A 21513-nucleotide genomic window follows, 5' to 3' on the forward strand; every position below is an offset into this window, starting at 1 on the left:
AATTATGTTTTAAATCTGCATTCCCCAAATTCCATCAACATGTTAAGTGTCCTACCAGTGGGGACAGGACACTGGACTATTTGTACAGTAACATCAAGCAGGCCTACAGAGTAAAACCCCTGCCCCACCTAGGACAATCTGTCCACCTCTCTCTGCTCCTCATCCCTGCCTACACCCTCTCAAGAAACAAGCCCTGTACGACTGCAAACCAACCAACCCACTCAACCAACATCATCATCAAGTATGTTGATGACCAGAGGTGTGGACTCGAGTCACATGACTTGGACTCGAGTCAGACTCGAGTCATTAATTTTATGACTTTAGACTTGACTTGAAAAAATGTTCTAAGACTTGTGACTTGACTTGGACTTTTACACCAATGACTTGGGACTTGAATTGGACTTGAACCGGTTTACTTGAAAAGACTTGATATTTTACCCCAAATATAAAATTTAACATGCATATTATATAGAGATTGAAAATGTGACGTCATTCACGGGTAGAACCGCAAAGGATTCTGGGAACTCGTGGCAAGCGGTACTAGCGCACGTAGGCTTTCAATTAAAATCAGTTACACAGCGATAAAAAGAAACACAAAAATGTCAAGAAGCCGTTGTATTATTAACTGCAATAGCCGGTCGCATGACAGCCACGGGAAGCGGACGGGTAAAGAGATCGGTTGTTATCGGATTATGTCGTTGAAGAGAAATTGTTCAAGCCATGTTTCCGGAGTAACAAAGACGCAACGGATGGCCTGGATTGCAGCCATTCAAAGATCAAATATAACGTCCCAGAACCCTCCAGCTCACAGGTTAGTCTGCTCCAAGCATTTTCACGAAGGTCAGTGTTTTTTAGTAGTTAATACGTCATTTTCATAACATAATTAGTGATATAGGTTACAAGCAAGTCTGGCGCTGAACAGAAATTGTCGCGCTATGCTCCTTTATTTATTGTGTTTATTGTGCATAAATAGTGAATTGTCCTGACACAATATTGCGTTTCGCTTCTGTTATTATGGTACATTGACAAAAACATATACTTTTATTCACAGGATAAAACAGGTTTTTTGTATCACTAATTGCCCAGTACGATTACAGACTGCGGTAAAGTGAGCCGTCATTTGTGAGCCGCGGTCAAGCCAGCCGCCTCCTATCCGCGCGGTGATTACAGCATACAATATTGTTGTCACTGCTACATTTCTGTGATGCTACCAGAAATTATTTCCACTACTAATTAATTACCGTTGAGCTCAAAGGTCCTATTAATAAACGGTTAACGAATGTGTATTTATGACGACAATTTGTGAGACTGGTAAACTTATGATACGTACGATGATCTTTCGTTCTACACGGTGCATTTCAAGGTCCTGTACCCATCCGTCGGTAAACTGTACCTGGGCTTGTTGCAGTGACCTGAAGTTACTAAACTTCATGAGTGTATGCACTCACTCCAAGAACCGTATGATTATAAATATGCATATAAATATGCTAAGATGAGATAGCTGACTTCATCTAACTAGCAAATGTTGTCCAGGCTACGTTGGTGATACAGTTTTTTTTTAATGTGTATGATATTTTTGTCAAAGCTGGTCCTACAACCGCATCCAAGAATAACATGCAGCTTATCTCAGAACTGTCGGTGAAAATTATTCTTGGAGCTAGGTTTAATTGAGCTGCATTTTAAAGAGGTGCAATTTCACAATTTGTGTATATTTTCTAAGTTCACTATTTTGTCATGTGTTGAGAAAAACACAGATTTTAAAATTACATGGTCTAATATTTACATTTAGCATAACTGCAACATTATTTTTTCGTTTTTTTTTTTTTTTAAAGACTCGAAAGGACTTGAAATTCAAAATTTCAGACTTGTGACTTGACTCGGACTTTTACACCAGTGACTTGAGACTCGACTCTGACTTGCCTGACATTACTTGAGACTTGACTTGAGACTTGAGGATAAAGACTTGAGACTTACTTGAGACTTGCAAAACAATGACTTGGTCCCACCTCTGTTGATGACACCACCATGATTGGGCTAATTTCTGATGGAGATGAGACAGAATACAGTTTGGAGGTAGAGAACTTATCCTGCTGGTGCTGAGAAAATAAACTGAAACTGAACATCCTTAAAACAAAGGAACTCCTAATGGACTTCAGGAGGCACAGACAGGTTCACTTCCTTCTCATTATAACTGAAACATGCATGGACTCTGTCTTCACCTTCAGGTTTCTGGGCACCAACATCGTCCCTGGACCCACAGGCCGAAGAGCGGCTGCACTTCCTCCGTGTCCGGAGGAAGAATAACCTGTACTAGAAGCTGGAGAACGTGCTTGCCTCCTGCCTGGGTGTTTTGTACGCAGGGGCTACAACTGAGTAGGCTGCCCTCTGCCACCCCTGGAGGCCATCGCCAGATCGTCCTATCTCAGGAAAAGCAGGGCCTCTGGTCAGTGCCTCAGGTCAATCAGGTCCCACACCTCCAGACTCACAAACATCTTCTTCCTCTGGGCCATTTGGACTGTCAATAAACATTATCCCCACACACCCAACCCTTGCCAACCCACCTCACTAGTCTGAGCCATGGTCTGAGTAACCCCCATCACCGAGGCCACTCACACATGGACTCTATTCAGAATAAGTATTTTCTTTGCATTACTTGCAAGCACTTCACTTAACACTACTTAACATTAACTGCACTGGCAGCACCTATAAAACCCAGAAAGGGTGGCGGATGTAGAACATCGTGAGTGCAAGTAGGGATGTGCCATATCATATGGTCCATGATAATGACAGTATAAATTTTTATCTGATATAAAAGTGTCATATCATGATATCAATGACATAGCAACACCATTAATTTTTGTTCTCGAGTGCACAGAACAAAGACACATGTCAAGACATGTCTGACAGCGAGAGCTACGTGACAGCCTCCAACATTGATTTAGTAACAATTCATCAACCTTCAACAAAGCAACAGACTTTGTAAAATATGCAAGAAAACTGTTCCTGCTAAAAGTGGATGCAACAAACTTATTTCACTACTTGAGACAAAAGCACACCAATGGGTGCATTTAGACTAAGAAGGTACATGAGAAGAAGAAGGTAAGTGGGTAATCAAACAATTCCACCCAGCATCTCTGGAACAATTGCTACTTGCGTTCACCTGCTTTAAGCAGGTTGTTAAATTCAACATCCCAGGTGGAAAATATTTTTCAATTCCAATTTTATTTTGTCTCAGTATTGTATTTAGGTATTGTTTAGGTATATGTTAATCAGTTATTCGTTTACTTAACCTCCTAAGACCCGAACTCTTCCACAGCATGCATTTTTAATTTCTCTTTGATATTTGGGCATATTGGGACCCGATGAATGTAAATACAAAGAATTACCAGATTTTTGTTTCTAAGAAAAATAAGAGCCACAAATGAGAATAACCCAAAATGTGATGTCCACATATGTGGATGCCAGGTCCTAGGAGGTTAAATTTCCAGTGAAAAAACTGCCAATGCTACTTTCATGGTAAAATCTGACTTCTGCTGCATCAATACTATCGCACTATAATGCTGCTGCTGCTGGCACCTTGTGGCAATGGATTCACACTTTGAATTAGGTAGTCTGTCATCAATGACAGCAGCTCATTGGAAAAGAAGGATTGAAAATGCCATTCATTTTGTTTGCACAAATGAATGCTGCTTATGGGCTGCATTCAAAACAGTGTTCAGTCTTTTTTTTAATATATTGTCAGAAATATCATTATCTCAGATATAATTTTGAGGTTACGGTGCCCACCCTTGGGTGCTGATGCACCTCTGGTAGGAGATACAGGATTAAGAAAACATGCACGAGCAGATTGAGGAACAGGTTTTTTGTTTTTGTTTTTTCATTTTTCCCTGTGATCAATAAGACTATTGAAAAAATAACACACAGCAGACACACAAGTTTACAACATACTATCTCACAAACAGGTGATTTCCTTACAGTTGTGACTCAGGACTTTATTTCCTTTTTGCAACGTCATATTTTCTAGGTTGTTTAAACTGAACACAGGAAACCATCATCCTGCCAAGTCTGTAAATTGTAAGCTGCTCAATTCAAACAGCCACAGTTTAGTGCAAACTTTACACCTTCACTCAGCAATAACATCAGCTCTCAGGTAGTTAGTCACTATCTCAGTCACTATTCAGGATGAGAAATCAATGGCAAGCTGCAGTCTGGGTTCACTTGGCTGAGGTGGGCAGGAGAACATTTAGGTTTGCTTCGACAAATGCTATTGTTTACCGCTGAGACACTGACACAGCTCACAGCTTGTTAATGTGTTTCTGCTTAAAATAGAAGGTTGTTTGTCTAAACTTTTGGACTTATCCCTACTGCATTTTAAAACAGCGTTTTACATGGAGTTACAGAAAAATATTTTTTGTTCGTGTTGTTTAGCATTTCTTAATTTCTTTCCTTTACGTCACGGTGACTCCTCCGTCTGACTTGAGTCACCACTGTGCCTTCATATAACTTTTTTCTCTTTACTCACTACCGATTATTCACATCTATTGGACAATATGGATGACCAGCAGGCAGTGACACTCAACAAACACCCACATGCACAAAAGCACAAACACACACACCATTCTCCAAACACTCAAAAGGTGAACAAATATATTTCTCACCACGGGGAAAACATATTTAGTTTTATGAAAGTGAAATGAAACCACACACACAGGTGATGAGCCAATATTGTCATGACTGGGGGGAGCTGTGTTTAATAACTCACTGAGAGAAAGTGTTTCCGTAGGTGGGCGGAAGCAACTTTCTCAGTAAACTGTGGGTGGAAAGATCAGTGGCCTAATGGTTCAGCACTGAAGGAATCAGAAAGTTAGAAGGACTGTAGCCAGCACAACAGATACAGAGAAATGGAGCATGAGTGGAAGAAGCACCATCATCACAAAATTATCTTATTAAAATAAGCTTCCAACAATTTGTACAGAACATGTTTCCTTCCCACTGTTCAAAGCACAGTAAGTAATTGTGTGGATCCAGTCATCACCTCATGGATCATGTGTCATGACACGTGACCTGCAGTGTCCTTATGTATCAAAGTGAGGAAGCACACTATGACAAGTGACACAGAGGTCCCACTCACCATGACTCATCACTTACTGCCCCTGAGGCCAGCATGGCTGTCACTCAAATGGTTTTCCAATCAATTCTACTTCAGCAGACATACTTGATTATCACTTTAATGAGAAAGCCCTGATTGATTCTCTCATCGAGTATCACGGGCTTTGATACCCAGACCCAGAGGAATCTTTTTGGTATTTATTTGACCCTAAAACTGGGTCATAGCATTCCATTTACTGGTGACGTGATTATCTCTGGTGGATATTTGTGTGGGGAAGCTCTAATATATCATGACGCAATACACAGCATAGGATCAGAAACAGGAAATCTTAAGAGACACTGTGAAAAATCAAATATTTACTCAAATACACGAAGCCAACGTCATCACGAATAATTTATTAATGTTATCCATCCATCCATTTTGTGTCAGTTATTCAAAGCCCTGTCCCAAAGTTGCCGCTCCATCCTTTGTCTGCTGAGGACAATGACCTCAGACTTGGAATAGCTAATTCTCATACCTGCCACTTCCCACTCAGCTGGAAACTATTCCAGTGCGAGCCAACAGAACCACATCATCTGCAAAAAACAGATACGATTCTGAGCCCACCAAGGTGAAAGCCTTTCCCTACTTGGCTACACATAGAAATTCTGTCCATAAGAAACTATACATTTTGTCACAATCAGCGACAAAATGTATTTAACAAACAGTGACATTAAAAAAATCCTTAACAATCATTAGTTATGTTATAGTGTGTTTATTTACCTGACTCTATTTTATGTATTATCATTAAGTATGTATTGTAATAATAGACAATAACAACTGCATTCTGATGAAATCTGCAAAAGAAGTATTTTTATATTTTATTATGTATTTCAGTAAAGGTGTCATTATTATTACTCAGCGAACCCACTGTTTACCTGTTAGTTGCAGGCATTTAAGAAACATCCTTTAGCCCTGTGACACACTACACACTGCAAAAGTGAGACTTCACTATACTTGCATCTAATTGATTATATTTTAACCCCAACAACAGTTTTTTCTCCCAAACCTCACAAAGTGTTACGTCCCCTGGCTTGCCTAGGTGATAGGAGGGACTAACGTAAAGTTAAAATAGTGAAAGAGGAGTGACGATGGAAATTTTTAAAGGGTTATTTTCTGCTAGTTTGAAGTTCTGGTTCAGACTGACATTTACCTTCAGGAAACACTAAGGCCAACATAACAAAGAAAACATCCCTGAAAGAAAATAAAAGGCACTTGCCTAACTGCAGAGAAAACAACATATACAACCTACAAGGATAACCTGCCTAAGTAAAGTCTCTGTGTTAACTAAACAGCCCAGTACGCAAAAAGGTTTTTCCACCTTCCTATTATACAGTGTTCAAAATAATATATAAAATTATAATATATAATATTATTATAATTATAATTACCTATAGTCTAAATGACAATACAATTCCTAAATATTACAAATATTTAATAATAATAATATTAACAATAATAAAATTTATTATCATCATCATTTAAAAAAATAAAAACTGACATTTTTTGTGTTCAGTTGCCAGGTGTGTGCACATGAGTTTTAACATCTTTCCTAGGCACTGTGTTTTTCACAGATTGTGTAGTCAAATGCTACACACAGTCAAGAAAGACTATTTTTTTACCAACAGTTGTTTCAAAACTTATTCAGCAGTTAATCAGTCTATTTCTGGTGCAGACTATGCCAGTCCAATTAAATACAAAACAAATCAAGCACTGCTGCATTGTAGGATATGCACACACAAAATATAGATGCTACATTATTATTTCTTCTAGGTTTGAATTCAGTGAACTGATTAATATAGATAGTCTGGCAATTACATTTTAAATAATGTTATGGTAGAATACCATTAATTATTAAAGCAATGTGAAAACCTTTTAATATAGACTTTGTAATGAGTACGTGATTACATTTTCAAGATTTTTGTCCAGCTTAGTTTGTACTTAATATATTACTGGCCTCCCCACACCCACACTCATGTCCTGACTGTGGGTGTGGTGAGTGTGAGTAATAGCCATTAGACCATCTCTTCCTATCTTCCAGAGGGATCCAATAAGTTGAAGGAATTCTCCAAAATGATCTGGGGTGCGTGTATGTTAGTTATGCGTCGGTTATTTGTTGAACAGCATTTAGGTATAAAATGTATTCCTTGCCATTCACACACTTATGCACTAAAGGCTGTTGTGTGTGTGTGTGTGTGTGTGTGTGTGTGTGTGTGTGTGTGTGTGTGTGTGTGTGTGTGTGTGTGTGTGTGTCACCACACCTACAATAGAGACAGTGAGTTACAGTTCGTGCAGACAGACCTCTGAGTGCTCTCTGCCTCCACCACTGTATCCATCAGAGTTGTGATAGAGGGTTGTGAATTTGTCTCCTTTACTTAGATTTACTGAAATGATATACACTAACTGTCTGCTCTTGGCACAAATTTCAGACTGCATTTTAAAATAAGAGCTCTTTGCAGCCTGAGAGCTGCAGAGAAATGATTGGAGAAATGTTGCATGAGGAGTTTAAACACTGCACAATATACAGTGGGTGACAGGCAGATAATACTGTCTTCAGAATATTATTGCAGAGCTCGATGATTACACTCCTATTAAATTAGTTAGATGGAATTTTAAGGGTTTCGCCTCCTCATTAAAAAGACATGAGACTCACTTCTATCTCGTGACTGATGTTTGACCTTATAATTTTGTCATTTACATATAACCTTAAGCTTTGCTGCAAAGTTATCATGGTGGCTTGTAGGATGACTGAGCGATGAGACCTCTACACCAACTAGGGCTACTCTGGTAGTAGGAGAACAGTTTTGAAAGATTCTAAGTAAGACGTAAGACGATATTTATTTATACTTTATATAATAACACAGCTTAAACAGCAAAGAATTCTGCAGTCATTAAGTTGCAAATCACAAAAAGTTTTTTAGGTCAATGAGAAAAGGCAAAATATTTTACAGAAAGAAATCTATCTCTAGTTTAGAAGACAATAATTACAGCTGCTAAGAGGAAGAAAGAATTAATTGTATTACAGTGTGAGGTCATTATTTAAACCGTGCCTGGAGGTAACAGGCCAAAATGCATTAGTATAAATGAAAAATCCCCTGTACCTTGTGATAAGACCAAAAGGTATTGAAGAAGATGAATAGCCTACAAGCAAAACCTTAATTGCTATTATGACAAAGGACTATTAATAACAATCAGCAGAGACATTTCTTGCTGCCTCTCTCCATTCTTCTTTAATGCCACAGACATAACATTCAGCGACCCTTCCTTTCTGTCCCGTGAAGACCTTTTATCATGTGACTGTCATTTTTTTAATGTACACCTACAATAACAGATTGTTATGGTCGTGTTATAGTTTCTGTTAAATGGAATCAAACTCAAACTTTTGTTTGTATGAGTCAAATTTAACCACCAAGGTGTTTGCCAAAGATCCTTCATAGTCTTTTTTATTATCAGTGCACATGCGATATCTGTATACAGTTTCCAAAATATAACGTTTCTTTTATATCTGTTTTGTTAACAACATTTTGTCTATATTTTGTAACAGTCAAGATTGATTAAAAAAAATAAAATAATCATTTCTATGTCCTTTAACTGTCTTTCTTGATTCGCACATGTGATATGTGGTATGCAATAAATCGATACAATTTAATACCTTAAATACAGATTGATTTTCACAGTAGTAATACTTTTAACAATAGTTCCCCAGTTTTTTTTTAATTAGGCTCTTATTCTAATCTGTCCTCCCAGTTTTCCCTGTACCTGATTATTACTCTCTGCTTCCCTCACTTGGGGTGTTTATAGTCTCTGAGGAGGTTGCTGTCCTCTTGGTGACAACTAGAAGAGGACAACCCCATCTACAATGGCGACCCAGCCATCTTAGCCAATCACAGAACAAGCTAGAATGAGGGGGAACATCTTGATAGCTTGTCTGTTGCAGTCAAGACTCTGACACTACAGTGAGTTAACCTTGATTTCCCCATCCTCCACCACCAGCTCAAGCCAGTTCTGTCACAACCTATAACTTGCTATAGCCTACTAAAGAGCAATCAGGTAAGACTTGCATGTCATTGGTCTGTGGGAGGAAGCTACAGTACCCGAAGAGAACCCACGCAGACATAGGGATAACACGCAAATTAGACTGGATTTGAACCCAGGTCCTTCTTGCTATGAGGCAACTGTGCTAACTGCTGCACTGGACACTGAAAACTCCTAATCCACCAATACAAAGTGAAGGCTCAATAAACACAGTTTGAGTATGAGTTTGTAAGAGAAAGATAGAAGAAATTGTATATTTAGGTTTTTGTTGAAACCAGATAAATGAGAACTGTCATGGTCCTGGGTCGTGCGACCCAGTGTTTTGTGTTTTAGCCTATTTTGATGTTTATTCTTTGTTTAGGGTCACTAAGGCAGTCCAGCCATTTGTACATACTACCCGTGTATTAAGTCTCCCTTGCCCTTCGTGTGGTTATGTCATCTCCCCTGTACTACGTCTCCCCGGTTCATGTGTCTTGTCTAATCTCCATGTTTCCTGTTTTACTTTGAAAGTCTGTATTCACGGTCAATGTATTCAGTTTCACTCCTTCTGTCCTGTCGTTAAGTTCATGTGTGTCAGCTGTGTTCCCATGTGTGGCCACTTCCCCTGATCATCCCTCATGTGTATTTAGTCTCTGTGTTTCTTACAGTCTGTCTCGCGTCGTCTGTGTTATCTCCCCTACCCCTTGTCATAGTATCCCAGCCATAGTTTGTATTTTGCAGTCTAAATCTCATTAGAGTCATTGTTTCCCAGTCTATGTTCAGGTTTTCCCTCAGTTACTTTGTTCTTTTCCATGAGTTTTCAGCCATAATAAAAGGCTCGTTTTGGTAGGAATCCACTCCTGCATCCTCGTTTGTGTTCGCACCTGGGTCCACCACACACCTTTCCGCACGGTCTGCCTCCGCAGACCTTGACAAGAACATATGAAATCTAAAAACATTTGCCAATAATCAAAGTGATACCAATAAAGTTTTAAGAATTCAATGTGATTTATTGTTTTGTTGTCTATCTATAGCAGTGTGTGTTTGAAATGCATTTGTTTAGATGTTTGTTTTTGAACCTACTGTTCTTATTGCTTAGCTTGACCGATTAGCTGGACTTGATTTTTGCAATCTATGCAAACAGACATACTTTACTGTATATTTTTTAAATATGTATTTAAATAAATTATAAATCATGTAACCTCATCATAAAATGCCAAAACCAAACTGCCAAATTATTTTCACTGTTAGAATAATTAGTTGGACATTAATTTTATTTGTGGTCTGCTAACACACACACACAGCCACACACACACTTTGAGTGTTTTGTTCCTTTGTTTCTAAGACGTGGTGTTCTGATCTTCCTTCTTGTTATCTCCAGCCCACAGTCAGTTCTCATTACAACACAACACAATCACCAATAAACTTCAGTCAGATTTTAGTAATGTGAACATGTTTCAGTGAACATTGTATAGCTAAATTTCAACACGCAATTGGTAGTTTGATGAAAATTATTTTGTATTGTCATTTTTCATCTGCAGCAGCATGCCTCCTGTTTTCAGAACGTTCTGAACGTGTTCTGTACGTTTCTGCAGTTAATACTGATAGACAGAGCATGACTTGACAGGTACACAATGCGAGAACTGTGGATTTCATTTCAATAACTAGATTTCTTTCTTTTCTTCTTATATTTCTGATTTTGTCAGTGGTGCAGATTAGATGGATTTTTACTCCAAGCCAGTAAAACTTTTTGAAAAGACGAATAAAAAGTTGAATTTTCCATTCAGTTTGACTACAGAACTGATTCTTTTTTATAACATCATCATGGTCAGCAAAAAAGAGCCAGAAACAGCCATTTTCTGTCCACCCACTGAGCTCAGCTTGGACTGTATTGATTTTTGCTCCGGTGGACGAGAGTGAACTCTTACAAAATGAATGACCAAAAGAAAAGAATATGGTGTTTCGAGGTAGAAATGTGATTAAGGGCAAGCAAGATTAGTCTGGCCACTGAGGTGATGGCGAGGGTCAAAACATACTGTCTTGCTGAATTAGCAATTAATCAACAACACTTTAAAAAAAGAGAGAGAAAGGAAAGGAAAGAAATTATACATTCCCGCCCTGTTACACAGAAACTGCTTTGTCAGTTTGTTTGCCCCGAGAATTCAACTGTATTGCGCTCGAGTCTTTTACGTCATGTAAATTTTTCATCACAACTGTTAAATATCAACACTTCTCTTCTCACGTGGATGAAAGTCTCCAACATTCTACCACTAAAGGACACGTATTCTAATGCCTTTACTATCAGGGCCGCGTCCATTCAATACTACACTATATAATTATGTGACACTTATTAATATGAAGCATAGCATTGAGGCAATTCAGGGAATCTCATCTTAACACAACAGAAGAAGATGGACTCAAGTGAAACTTCTCTTGTTGCCAAGTGAAAATAGAAACAATCCCTGGTTGTTACAGTTTTTTGAATTATTGTACAGTTTAAAGCGCCTTGAGGTGCTTTCTTTCCCACCTTTCTACTTCCATCTCTGGGATTTGGCACTACATAAGTAAAACTCCATAGAAAAGAACTGAATAGAATAGAAAAGATGTGATTTAATACCTGATTTAATTTTTGTGGATGAAAAGAGAGGACATGACATTCAGAAATGAGAACTTTTGTTGGTGAAAAACATTCTTCTAATTAGCTAATCTCCCTGTTTTGTATTTGCGTCTTTAACTCTCTAAATGCTAACATTTGTCCTGTTTTTTTTTTCAGTAGTTTTTCTCTTTCCCACCTTTCCACTCCTATTATATCTATTCGCTCTCTTCTTCCGGCTAAGCCATCCAGTCCAACCCTTAAATAGAGGAAACATTGTGCATTCTTCAGAGCCACAATGCCCCAATCGGTCCTGACACACACATAAACACAACCTCGCTCTGACAGCGGATAGAAATTGCTGTATCCTCCACTCAACCAGTAAGGAACCCTGCTCAGATGCAAATTCAAATGTCAGCTTCCTTTCTCCTCAAAGGCAAAGTCAGCTCTGCGAATGAGTGGGATCTTAAAATCAGGTAATTGTTTTTGGCAGATCATTGTATTTACTTACAGTATTGAGTCAAGCTAAGCCACTGGAAGGTGCACACCGACGAGGAAGAGATACATCCAGACACATGCAACAGAGATTTAATGAAAAAAAGCTATTTTAAAGCTCTAACTCCAAGATTTTACGTGATATTTGCGAAACTATTAAAACGAGTTGCTTCACTGACTACACTGTCTGGCAGGGTACTCACCAATTCCCCTAACAAAAGAGCTTTTATAAAATAAGATATATCACACTGTGCCTTGGTTTTGTAAGTGCATATTTTCTTATTAGCAGATTATTTGATTTTGTTTTCAGACCTGAGAGAAAAAAGGTCCTGTAGACTACAAGACTAAAAAAAGACAAATACTGGCAAATTTTCTGGCCATGCAGCTAAAGTGATAATTGCTGCAACTTTTCCACCTGAAAAACATATGAAACAGTATTACTTAAAAAGAGGGTTTTTAACTCTTGGAAGTTAGCAATGTGTTTACTAGAGTAAATGATTTTGGTTCTTGTTCAAAGAGCAAATAAAACCTTCCATGGAACAGATAAAAAAGTTCTGTCCACTAGAACATATCACTGTACATGTGTCATCTACTGTTCCTCTGACAAAAAATGATGTTTTCAAGACAAAATAATTTACACAATACGCAGATTTCCACTCTCTACTTATATCTTTCACAAGTGCATGTGCGCGCGCGCACACACACACACACACACACACACACACACACACACACACACACACACACACACACACACACACACACACACACACACACACACACACACACACACTTCTTGTAGCTGAAACAAAATAGCATCGCTATTCACATTTTGCTTTTATCTCACTAACAAACTGGAATAATATAATTTTAATACAACCATGCCCCCAAAGTCATGTCAAACCATATGTCACTTCATCAATTTATCTGCCTTGCCACTGCAGCAGACAGGTGATGAAGTTTGGCCTCATTCATAATCTTATTATTGCTGCTCTTTCCTGGTCTGGACCAAGGCCAAAACACATATTACACAAATAAAACAAGAGGCAGACAGACCAGAGCAAGGTGGCAGCTCTCTCCTCTCACACACCTCTGTCACCGAATGCCACTGAACAGAATGAAAGACAGTCCTTGACATTTATGTCCAAATCTAGAGGGAGCCAGGAGAACGTCGTGTGCTCAAAATATTTGACACGCTCGAATTTCTCAGCTGCACAGGACACAAAAGTTTTAAGTGTAAATACAATATCCTCTTGCAATATTTACACTAATTGAACAGCAAATTTGATGCATCCAATCCTGCCAGTGTCCTTTTAATTTAACAGTGATACTAGTTGTAGTTGCTGGCAAAAGATAAATAACAACATGGGTACTTTTTTATGGAAAATAACTAATTACCTTCAATCAGACAGAAAGTTAGAGTAATCATATCATTACTGTAATCATTTTACATTTTTTGTTTACACGTTGCTATATTAAGCAATCACTTGTAATTATGTTATTACTTGTTATATACATATTAAAAATTTCATACAATATTTAATATTATATAAAAAGACAAAGTAATTCAAACGTGTTTTTACTTCCTGCACACGTGCTGCTGCAATCAGATGTCTTCAGTTCCTGTGCAGGTAGAAGAAAAATGATGATTTACAACATCTGAGGAATGGGGATATAAATTGTGCTTATTTTTATTGTGCAAAAGAGGAACAGTGTGATGGTAAAGTACAAACTCCATGCAGAAACAGACAGACAGACAGAAACAACATTATCCTACTAGAGAAACTGTGGCTCTTTGCAAGCATCTGCACGTACAGCATCCTCACACAAAGCTAACAAACGGGGAGGTTTAAGCTGAATGCCTGCCAACCCCAGCCAAGCAGCCAGGGATTGATCTTCAACAGATAACAAAAGTAGCGATGATCAGTCAGGCTTGCACCATTGCAGCCTCCATTTCTATCTGCAGCTGCTTCTATGACAGAACCTCAGTGGTAATCAATCTGAAATCTGTCAGGGATGATTTTCAATTTTGCTTTGTGCTGTCAGTTTTGTGTTCATACTTAAACAATAAAAGAAAGACTGGAGGTATGTAAACACTGCCTATAAGTCTTCATTAGGATGGGGATTTGTTTACGTTTAAGATTTATATTGTTAATTGTTATTAATCAGGTGAGAGGTCATGTTACAGAACACAAAACAGTCTTCAGCTCTCACTGTCCTCGGGCAGATCTGGGCAAGCTGAGAGGCCAGCAGCCTTTTTTGGTGGTTTGCACTGTGGATAGACCTCTAGTCTTTGACATGAAATGATGTGAGAACAGCGTTTGGGGCAACCTGCCACTGGCTCAGACATCACTGCTCTGAGATCATTTACAGCCTGCACTTCATATGGAAACATGGCTAGCATTTGCAACAAAATTAGCTTCAGTATTTAGCATCGTAACAGATGAGCTTAGGTTTGCGAATCACGTCTGCATGTAATATGTTTATGTTGTTTAATAGGTAAATAATGGAGGAGGAAGATATTTTTGTTGGTGGTAGGAGATGGAGTGAGCGGGTGGAGGGCTGGTAATCATCTTTGCTTGTCTTTCTGCAAAAGTCACCGGATTCCACTGAGGTAATGAATAGTGTAACAAATTACTTTCTTCTCTTGGCTTCTGTTTCTTAAGTAAAAGTAATCTGATTACATTACTCAAAAACAATTACTTAGTTCCAAGTAACTATTATTCTATTATTAACTATTAACTATTATAACTATTATTTATTATCTACAATAAATATACTTCATGTATCGTACGTATACAGTGGTACAATAATTTCATTGATGTTAATCTCTATAAGATAAATAACTTTCGCTGTGACTTCATAACACATAGAGAAATTATGAAACAAGTGCATTCCAAAATGCTCACATGTAGCATATTACACTGTTTATGGGCTTATTTAACTTTTGCCAGACAGGTAATGAGTGTAAATATAGGTTACCAGTTGCCATGCAAGCTGATAATTATAGTCATCTTGTCTAAGTGATGTACATGGAGTGGATGATGCTTGACCTTGAGTATTATGTAGAGTCATTAAAGTAAAGAGAAAAATGGTAATCCACAGTTTCAGCACCTTGACAGCAAGAAAAAGTATATAGTTAGTGGAGAGCCACACCTTATATTTTGACAGTGCACACTTAAGTGGAGACAGACACTAATCCTTACAGACCATGTCCAAAACTCTAAAAGTGCACCAAGTGTTGACAAAAAAAGACACAGAAACAGACAGAAACAGACAATCACTAAGGAAGATGAAAAGAAAGGAAAGAAAGAAAGGTGTGACAGGGAAGCACTCACCGTGGGTCTGAATTTACGGGTGCATTTAAGTGTCATCTGCAAAGGTTAGTGTTTCAAAGTTGGCAGCGGCGGGCTGGAGTGATCACAGCTCAGTCAGCCCAAGCTCAAGCTGAGTGTCACTGCCAGGGACCATCCATTTGTTATGGCACTAATGGATATGTGGGCTGCATGGCGACCATAAATAACAATTACTCCTCCTGGCTCTCTCAGCTCATTCACCATCTTTTTTTTTTGCTCTCCTCTTTTCTTTCGCTTCCTTTCTTTTTATATATTCTCCAACATTATTTTTACCATTTATTTCTCTTCTTCACAGATTCGACTTTTATTGTTTTTTCCTTTTATTTATTTATCAAGGCGATAGCCAGAGCTTTCATGAACCTTAGTGTGAGGTGAGCAAAGGAACAACGTCTGAATATCTTTCTTTAAAATGACCAAACACCCTAGTTGGCCTTGGCAGGGAGAGCACAGTGTATATTAATAGGTCCATTGTCCATCATTAGGTCTCCCTCTTGTACGTAACTATCTGTGCAGCTCTTCTCTGATAGTGCGGAACAACGAAGGATTCCTAGATCACAAAGGGGAAAAAAGAGGAAATCAATGCAATCAGATGGAAAGCCATTGTCTCTGTGAGTGTCCCAGGAGATTTTACCAGGCAGTCGATATGTTATAACTGCCCTTTAAGGCTGCAGCGATTTTAAAGGCTACTTCTGAAAGCTGGTCTAATGTACAGGGAAATCACATGAGCTCATCACTACAGGGAGAACCATACAGTGTGATCACCAGAAAAGAATGAAGCTACAATATAACATTATAACCTTGCTTTCTGATTCACTGTGGGAATCTCTCTCTCTCTCTCCCTCTCCCCTCTGTGTGTGTGTGTGTGTGTGTGTGTGTTTGTGCATGTTATACATTTACCAGAAAGACCAGTGGAAAGAATCTCATCAAACTGCATTTTAACCAATGTGACACATGCAAATGTTCAATGAAATAAACATGTGAAACAATGAACAAATGCATACAAATACATTAGCAATTTGTGCACTGTGGGTGTCTCTAGCCCTGAGGAGAATTCTGCTCTGTTGCATGTAGGTCCTTAACCCATCAGAGTGTGAATCATAGTCTAACAGTCACAGTGGTTAACCCTCTGTGAGTTTCTCTGCACATCCATTCAGACAGACAGACAGCATGTTTCAGCTTCACTCTATATATAGCTTATTCGTGTCCAGGGGAAGTTAGTGGAAAACGAGAAGTGGCATCCCTTTATTTAGATGAATTTATGTACATTAATGAATGAACTTGCAGCTATAGCAGGGAAAATCAAATCCTGCTGCCACTTTTTGTCTGTTATATCACTTTAGTTTAAACAGCTTGATTTTTAAATAAAAAATATTAGAAACAGCTCTGTTTAAGAGTTTTACTTTCTGTAGTGTCTTTAAAATCCAGGCCAGTCATTTGCAGTTTGTGCAACCTTGCATGTTCATTTATGAAAAATGTGTGTAAAGTTTTACTTATACTGTATATTCACTCAAATAAAACAAATGGCAAACCTAGCTATGATTCTTACATGCAGATTTGACTGCATCATCCCACACTCAGTCTAGATATCTTGCTGAATCAGATTGTCAGTGAGGGTGACAGAGGCGTTCACATTTACATGCAAGTGAGGCATCCACACACAGCAGTGAGTCACGATTATATGCCCCTGAAGAGGTATTGTTCACTCTGTCTAGTTGGAAAACATCTCTCCAGAGATGTGACCTTAGCTGCTGACAAAGACTCTGACCTTTGCATCATATTGTGTGTTAACATATCACAGACTGTTTGGTTGTATAATTTTAGAGTATTAAAAAAATAAAAATACCTGAAGGAGTTATCCTTCGAATATACAATCAAGATCTGTAACACTACATCACAACTTAAAAAAATGAATGAAACAAACAATGTTGAAATAACAGATCCAGCAACCGAACTCGAACACCTTGACTGATCCTGAATACTGATCGAATACCAATGCAACTTTATAATCAGATTTCTCCCTGTGAGGAAGGAACTGGGAATTATTCTTTTAAGCGTAAGGAAGCATCAAACACCACTTAAACAGTGTTCCCAATATTGTATAATAAAATGTAACAAATAAATACAGCCAAGAATATAAAGTAAGTCAATTTTTCAGTGAAATAACTAAAGAAAAAAGCCTCAGGATAAATGCATTGAAAAAATAAGTAATTTACTGCTAGTACTACTTATCCAATTTATTTGTGAGTCATTATTCTGCAAATAATTGGCGTAAGTTTGCAGTTTGCACAATAGTCTTGTGACTGTGCTTTTTTTCCTCACACAAACCTGTGTGCAGCTGACAATGGGTTACATAAAGTTTAATAACTTGTCTGATCTTTGCACTTAAATCAGATCACTTTGACCATTGTTTGCAGATAATGAAAATTTTTTTGTGAACATACAAGTAGAAGCTGTTGAAATAAGAGCATGAAATACATTCAAACTGTTTGTCTTCTGCTGTTAGTTTCTTCTACATTAGCTCTGCTACTACCTACTATTGTCCCATCCCACAGTAAACATTGAAGACCAATTTGAATGGACTGAACCACTGACTGAGTCATACAGTGGATTGACCAGTGTGATTTCCAATCCAAATATCAGAAGTGCGCATGTCTAATTAAAATCATACTTTACACATAAACACCAAAGAAGGATGGGTTTATTAAAAATGTACTCAGTTATGAAGATCTACCTGCTGGATTCATTGTAATATAGGAAAAAACTGTCCTGGCACCAAAGGGAAGGAAAACGAACATATTTCATAGGCTCGGGAGCTTATATAAACATCCAATCACAGTTAATCTTATTAAGGAAAGTCCCTTCTATCAGGGCGCGACCACCAGTGAAGCGCTCAGGAAGGTCAAGCCAAAGGGGCATGACCAGACTGAAGGTGCTCGTTCAAGTGGCTGCGCCATGGATGGAGCAGAAGATGGATTCGCGTACCTCTGCGACATACACGGTTAGCACACATTCAAAGAGAAAAACAGAGACTGGATGATCTAGATTACACTAAGCCAGCAGTGTCAACAGTTAAACATGATGGTGAATAATGTTACAACTATCCACCTAGCTACCAAGCCATTTGGTTGCTAGCTACAGTGGCTACCTAACGTCATGTGACACGCTCTATTAATATTAATTATTGCAAACGTTAGACATCACTTAGTTTTATTTGTTTTGTTTTTATCTTTTGTTTATGTGCATCATCAGACTTAGTATTATATTATTAAACACCCCATTCAGGTAGTACAAATAAGGACTGTTTTTGTCTTGTTTTAGAAATGTCTGAACCACCTTATGTGCATTTATCGGAACTTTATTTCTTAAATATTATTTTATTTGAGTTTCCTAAGTTTAGATTAGAGATTCTTTTAGTATTGTCATTTAATAATTGTTTGTTTTTTAGATTCTTCTTCTGATCTTGCCCCTACTGCAACTGCCCTTCTTAACAAGGAGAGACAGGAACTGACTTTTCTTAAGAAGAAACTGGAGTCACAAAAGATGAAAATTGAAGAACTCGAAGGAGAGAGTGAGATTTTCTCCGTGGTCAGTTCCTCTGAGGTCAGCTATCGTCCCTTAGAAGTATGAAACTAGACTAGTTCCATAAGCATTATTTTTTATTTTACATTCTTCTAATAAACATCAGGTAATTTATAAATCCCAGTTAAGTTCCCTTATTGTCATTGTGTTGATTAAAAGACTGCGTTTTAGTCAGTTAACTTGAAGTGTTGTGTCAGTTCATTCCTAAAGAGATCCAGAGTTCCAAATTCAGTTCAGCCAGGTCTAACTTGATTGATTCATTTTCATTGTTCATAAGATCAAAGCTCCAACTTGAACTAGTTATCATTCATTTATCATAATCTTCCTGAAACAAATTTAACAATATATATTTTATGATGTCATTCACCGATTGGCATGTAGATTATGCCATTACCCTAGTATCTGTTTCTATTCTTCTCTGTTGTCTTTGCTCTCATACACAAGTTTATAATGGCTGAATTCTCTCATTCACATATTTTAATAGTTTAAAAGAAAAATGACGTTGGGAAAACATTCATTTAGACCAGGGGTCCCCAATCCCAGTCCACGAGGGCCGGTGTCCCTGCAGGTTTTAGATGTGTCCTTGATCCATCACAGCTGATTTAAATGGATAAATTACCTTCTCAACATGTCTTGAAGTTCTCCAGAGGCCTGGTAATGAACTAATCATGTGATTCAGGTGTGTTGACCCAGGGTGAGATCTAAAACCTGCAGGGACACCGGCCCACGTGGACTGGGATTGGGGACCCCTGATTTAGACTGTAGTTGTGTCACTTCTATCCTTCTTGTTACCGCCTGCTTAACACAGATGGGATTTGCCACAATTTTTCCCCCTTTAAAAAATACACAATAATAGGTAATTACTCTCAAGTACTGAAACTTTATGTTGTAGAGGACAAAAATATTTGCTCATTACACTATTTTTTTTGATAATGTTGTAGCCTTTAAAGCAGAATTAATATTGGTTGTTTGTATATAACTTTACATATAAGGGCACATGATGCTTTTCTTTAACAAAATCCTCATTCTGTTTAAGCACACAAGCTGACAAAATCATCAACTGTGTAATTTAAATACACGGGGACTTTGACTTTGAAGCGGCGGCTACTCTGCACATCTTTGTCACTCAATGTAACCTGACGGGTGTAAAATATCTTATTTCTAAAGCCAGTCATATTCTTTTTTGCATCCTGCAGAGCAACCTAAAGACGAACCATTCAATGATCCATTTTCCTTGAATGCCTCGGAAAACTCAGATTCATCTTCCACATCTTCATCTGTATCGTCTGTGTTGTCATCCTCATCTTCATCTCCAAAGAAGTGAAAGCACAAATTAAAGAAAAAGCATTCAAGAGCCAAGAAACATGAGAAGGAGCATAAGAAGTTCCGGCAGCGCTGTGAGCAAAAGACTTTGGTAGAAAAGAGCGTACAAAAGAGGATCTTATAAATGTCACATAAAAGATAGTATTATCATTTAAAATTTTTCTACAAACTAGTCTGTATTTGCTACCTCATCTTAATATAAGGTTTGGACTGATTTTGGACTAATCATTAGAAACATATACAATAAAAGTTCCCCTCTCCTCTGGCTGACTGCTCAGTCTACCAGTAGCATGGTGTTTTGCGCCTCTGGTATTCTTGCCTAAGATTGAGCAGTATATCAAGTTTTAAATAAATATCAATATACTTTCATACGAGATATAAGATGTGTCAATATCGTTTATATCGATATAGTCTATGTTGCATTATAATTATACTTGCGGAGCCACTAGTTTGTCTCTCTTTTTTGTCCACTTTTGTCTCTACGCAACGTTACTCTGTCCCGCCTCTCTCCTTCACTGAACACAACTCCCCTTCTCTCAGCGTTTTACCTGCAGGTAGCGACAAGATTCACTCGGCAGCTATCAAAGAGGAGCTAGTCGGTAAAAAGAAAACATTTGGAGATTATTATTATTGATTCGGATTTAAAGTGTCAAATGAACAGGAGAATAATGTATTCTGTAGAGAATGTTGGGAAAGCGGTCTGACTAAAGGTTCGAGCACTGCTAGTATTTTCACCATTTACAACAGCGCCATGAGGTGTAGAATGAAGAGTGTGTGAAACTGCGTGCTGTATTCCAGACCGCGAAGTCTTCCCAGCCTCCTGCCCCTAAAAAAGCTGCCTTACAAAACTCATGTACCGTATTTTTCGAACTGTAGGGCACACTTAAAATCCTTTAATTTTCTCAAAAATCGACAGTGCGCCTTATGTCTGAATTCTGGTTGTGTTTGTTGACCTTGAACCGATTTTATGTGGTACACGGGGCTCAAAAATCTGTCAAAAAAAA

This window comes from Astatotilapia calliptera, chromosome 6, assembly GCF_964374335.1.
Source record: "Astatotilapia calliptera chromosome 6, fAstCal68.1, whole genome shotgun sequence".
NCBI lineage: Eukaryota > Metazoa > Chordata > Actinopteri > Cichliformes > Cichlidae > Astatotilapia > Astatotilapia calliptera.